Source organism: Gouania willdenowi, unplaced genomic scaffold, assembly GCF_900634775.1.
Source record: "Gouania willdenowi unplaced genomic scaffold, fGouWil2.1 scaffold_226_arrow_ctg1, whole genome shotgun sequence".
NCBI lineage: Eukaryota > Metazoa > Chordata > Actinopteri > Blenniiformes > Gobiesocidae > Gouania > Gouania willdenowi.
In genome coordinates, this window is record NW_021144981.1 from 60785 (window position 1) to 66220 (window position 5436).

The 5436-nt window shown below is 34.0% G+C and overlaps 1 non-coding gene across 1 annotated transcript; it reads right to left on the reverse strand.

Moving 5' to 3' along the window:
- Positions 1-4957: 4957 nt before the first annotated feature.
- trnat-cgu (transfer RNA threonine (anticodon CGU)) lies at positions 4958-5030 on the reverse strand. Its single transcript has one exon. It is a non-coding gene; the product is annotated as a tRNA-Thr (tRNA).
- Positions 5031-5436: the final 406 nt, after the last annotated feature.

Here is a 5436-nt window from a genome sequence, read left to right on the forward strand (position 1 = left end):
GTCAGGTATATGTATACAGGTAGTCTGCAGTGCTGAGTCAGGCATATGTATACAGGTAGTCTGCAGTGCTGAGTCAGGTATATGCATACAGGTAGTCTGCAGCGCTGAGTCAGGTATATGCATACAGGTAGTCTGCAGCGCTGAGTCAGGTATATGTATACAGGTAGTCTGCAGTGCCGAGTCAGGTATATGTATACAGGTAGTCTGCAGTGCTGAGTCAGGTATATGTATACAGGTAGTCTGCAGTGCTGAGTCAGGTATATGTATACAGGTAGACTGCAGTGCTGAGTCAGGTATATGTATACAGGTAGTCTGCAGTGCTGAGTCAGGTATATGTATACAGGTAGTCTGCAGTGCTGAGTCAGGTATATGTATACAGGTAGTCTGCAGTGCTGAGTCAGGTATATGCATACAGGTAGTCTGCAGCGCTGAGTCAGGTATATGCATACAGGTAGTCTGCAGCGCTGAGTCAGGTATATGTATACAGGTAGTCTGAACTGTGGATGTGACGTGGAGCAGGAGATAGAAAGCAGCATGTTTTTCCTCAAGAAAGGAAAACCAGGACAAAAAGTCAAAGAAAGGGAGAGAAGGTGAAATGAGGGAAAACAACTGTTTACTCAGTTCTTCAGAGATTTAAAACACTCACATCTTTTTTAGACAATATATTATTTAGTCTGAAAATAACTACGTGCACTCTCACACATTTAAATACTGGAACATTCCTTTTGTACGTCAAATCTTAAATGGAAATAAGGTTATTTTTAAAGAAATATTTTTAAGACATTTACTACATTTTGCTGCCACCAAGTCTTAAATAAGTATCCAGTGTCCCCATGATTCTAATCATTCTATATTTACCTTTTAATAACCTTTGTACACATTTGCTTTGTCTGTGTGTATATATATATATATATACAGTATATATTAGTGATACCTCCCCCCCAAAAAAAGCCACTCCTTAAATTGTAGCAAAAATATGTCACAAACAAAATATTCAATAAACTATTAAAATATAGTAAAACAGATTTATAAAATACAAACAATGGATATGGAGTCATTAGCTTATTGCAGTTTTTTAACCTTGGGGTCAGACTGGAATTAAAATGGGGTGGAAATGTCTCATAATTAGTTAAAAAAAAAGGAGAAAAAAAAGATTAAAATTATTTTTTATATTTTTTTAATTATTATTTTTCAAATACACGTCACACACAATAAATATAATATATCTGTACACAAATATAAATCTAGTTAAAATAAATATGGCACACTTATCACTGTGTGCACTAATCCTGGCTACTCTGTATTTGTAACATACTTTATTAAACATGATCAGAAACTAATTATATATATATATATATATATATATATATATATATATATATATATATATATATATATATATATATAAATGTCTCTGGGGTCACTGGACATTAGTGGCTGTGGTTGTTGTGGTTGATGTTGAAGCAGGGCTGGTTAGGAGAGGAGCTGTCTGTCAGTGTGTCTGCTGACAGTGCACTTATCATTTCAGTTTTGGCTCTAATTATTGATTTATAATCTTAATATTTTTTTATTTTTTTTTATTTTATTTTGTTGAAATAGAGGTTCCTGACAAAGTCAAAAAGCCTTGATCAATAAACACATGAATGTGACTCTTTTATGTATTTAAAAACTAAAAACTAGTCGGTGCTGACACTAACACAAGACAAAGGTTAAAGCGTTCTCTGGTGGTCGACTGCCTTTATGGTTAAACACATTGATGTTAAAAACAGCCAAATGAAACTGCACTGGCAGTGTTTTCAAATGTTCATTCACTTTCTTTGCATAGGTGCACTTGTGGAAACTGTGTAACCATGGCAACAGAGCCAGAAAACATCTTCTCCAGGGAGATACCACAGCTAATGTCAATCATTAGTTAATGAAATAGTAATGATTATTATCTGCTAGCCTGGCTCACTTATCTTTTCATTTTATATATGTTACAAGAAGAATACATCAGCTTCTAAAGACACCTGCTTGTATGGTGGATCATCCAGGTCTGGTAGTAGTGTGTCTGAATGTGTTCTACCTGCAGAATGCATTCATTATATATACAGTATATAGAGCACACTATGGACCTCTACAGCTATGGAGATAATATGTTTGAAATGAAAGACTGAAATCACACAAATCAATGTATAAACATGAAACTTTTATTGTTGATGACACACACAAGTCATCCAAAACACATTTTTACACAATATGTTGTGTTTTCAGTGGTTCTAGGTACTTGGCATATAGAAGCTTTGTGAGCTGGTGTTGGGCTTTTTGGGTTCCTCTCCCTGCTTGTGTTGTCCTAAGAATAACAACTGAGTTCCCAGACGACCAAGGACATTATGTGGGGTTCAGACCTGCCCTTGACTGAACCTGGACACATATCTGCCAACCACCTGCTGCTTCTCAGGTCTGTCAAACTGAGCAGACAGATCTACAGGGACGGGGATTGACATCAGCTGGGGCGGAGTCCTCCAAGACCTTTTCAAATAGGAGGTCTAGGAGCTGATCCACGTAATCTGTGATACAGAAAAGCACTTTATTATCTTTACTGTTTAAAACCTATGTTGTTGTGTTTTGACATCTAATGATGGTCCTAACTAATTTTTTGAAAAAATATGCCTCGCTATAGTCTTTTGATTTTGGGTGATTTTTGGTTTTTGTCATTTTTTGTGCCTTACTGCTTTCTAAGTCCTCTTTAAGTATGTGCATTATATTTTCAGTAGTTTTTATGGTGTAAAGATGGTCCTAACTCAATTTCTTTTTTTTAATTTTGAAAAAAAATGCCTTGCTATAGCCTTACTTTTGATTTTGGGTGATTTTTGTCATTTTTTGTGTTTTACTGCTTTCTTAGCACAGTTTAAGTATGTGCATTATATTTGCAGTCGTTATTTGGGTCTAATGATGGTTCTAACTAAATTTTTTTTTTTTGAAATTTTAAAAAAAAGTATGTGCTTTATATTTGCAGTAGTTTTTAGGCTCTAATGATTTTTTTTTTTTTTAAATTTTGAAAAAAAAATGCCTTGCTTTAGCCTTACTTTTGATTTTGGGTGATTTTTGTTTTTCGCAATTTTTTGGGCCTTACTGCTTTCTTAGCCCTGTTTACGTGTGTGCATTATATTTGCCATAGTTTTTAGGGTCTAATGATGGTTCTAACTCGATTTTTTTTTTTTTTTTTTTTTTTTATTTTCAAAAAAAAATGCCTTGCTTTAGCCTTACTTTTGATTTTGGGTGATTTTTGGTTTTTGTCATTTTTATAATACTGAGTTCATGATACTGAGTTCACGATACGATTCTCTCACGATTTATTTTACAAAATGGGACTGTAGACAAATGATGACTAAAAAATATTTCTTTATTTATAGAAAATACTGTACTATTTTCCTTTTATTTTTGATTGTTAAAAGAATCCATTGATAAACTATTCAAAACAATGCAATTGAACTAAAAATAAATCTTGAATGAAATAAATAAAGGAATAATACAAATGAAGAAGAAGCCTATTAATTTAAATTCTGGTTCTCTAGTAAACAATGCCAAACTACATAATAGTTCTTTTTCTTTTTAAAAGTGCAACTGAAAATGTATTTTGTGCCTTAACAATTGGACTTAAAAAAAAAAACACTGCACTGTCTCTTACGTCAGATTTGTTTGGACCAGCAGAGGGCGCTGGTAACCCAGTGGTCGGTTGGCATGCAGCTAATTTACCGGTGAAGAAGAGATTCTATGCTAGCAGACAGAGCTAATAGAAAAACGTGACTTTTAAAGATATTCACGTAATATTACAGATATTCTTTTGGTGCTAAAGGGGTAAGGAATCATTTATGAACATGTTTAAGAGTAGAAGGCGGCCAGAAAGAAAGTAGTAGCAGATTCTGCCCGCCGCCAACACTTCTGGAAGGATAAATAGATAGCGGCCTCTGCTGTTTAAAAAAAGTACTGCGATTAATTTTTCAGAGTATCGATGTGAACTGTGATACCTATGAATCGATTTTTAACTGCCTTACGATTAATCGTTACATCCCTAGTGATCATGAATTAAAATGATGGTATAATTGTAATTTAAAAAATATGTTGCTGTTGTAATTGTAATTACATTAGAAATGAGTTCAGATATTTTACATCGTAATAGTAATTGCCATGAAAAATCTATAAAAATTATAATTTAGTGCTAAACTGGGGAACCATGTTACAGTTCTATGTACAGTTCTATATATACTGTATGTATTTTGAGCGATACTTTTGGGTGTGACCAATACTAGACTGAGTATTGTGTGGCCCACGTCTGGTCCAAACCTAAAGCTAATAAATGATTGCTAATCAGGATGCAGCAAGTTAAATTTACTAAACAAGAAATATTGAAAAAATATGTTAAATCTTAAAATAAGAAGGTCCTGATAAATATTCTAAAGCGTTAAAATAAGCAGAAATGGATGATTATTAGATTAAATTACTTGAAATCAAACTTCCTACAGCACAATAATAAGTGAAATATACTGACTATAAACAAATTATTATTTTTTTTAAATTTAATTTTATTTAATTTTATTTTTTTAATTTTGCAAATGAAAACTTTGGAAAAAGAAGAAAACAACTAATCTAAGTAAAAACTGACTCAGTAATAGTGAAAAATGATTAAGCTGTTTCTTGATACAAGTTGGCTCATTTTGAAATAAACTTAAATCTATATTAAAACTAAGTTTTTGTTTTTAGAATAAACATTTTATCAGAATAATAACCAGTGATACACTCCACAGGTACAGTAAGTGGACTGAAGGAGACCACGCCCCCTGCTGTCACAGCTGAGAGTTACACTGGAGAGTCTTCAACTCACTTCTCTGGTCCTCTGTAGACTTCACAAACCAGGGACGCTTTCCATTCAAACCAATCCTAGAGAGGTTAAAGGGTGTGAAGAGCCCCTCAGTGAAAGCCTCAGTGAGAATTGAACTCTCGACCCCTGGTTTACGAGACCAGTGCTCTAACCTCTGAGATATGAGGCCCTGTATGTGACAGCATAGACGATCTTTCACATGGCAGATATACACCACACCACTTACATGTACAACTGGGCATTGCTTTTTTTTAAGTTTTGGGGGCGGGGCTCTAAAAATCCATCTCATGGTGTAACTTTTTTCTCTTACATCTTAATGTCAACAGTTATGATAGTGTGTGGTCTTATTTTGGTCCTCAGTTATGAGGGAATTCCAACTCCGTCATCAAATTTTTATTTATTTATTTTTACCAATTTGAAAGGCTACCAATCAATAGCCTTTGTTCAATCAGCTCTCAACAAACACCCATGTATCTTAACCACATGCTAGTTGTGCTACAGTTGTTATATCATGCTTTAATTGTCTACTCACCACTTTCTCGGTGTTTTGAACCGTAAGCGCTTTAACTCGTAAC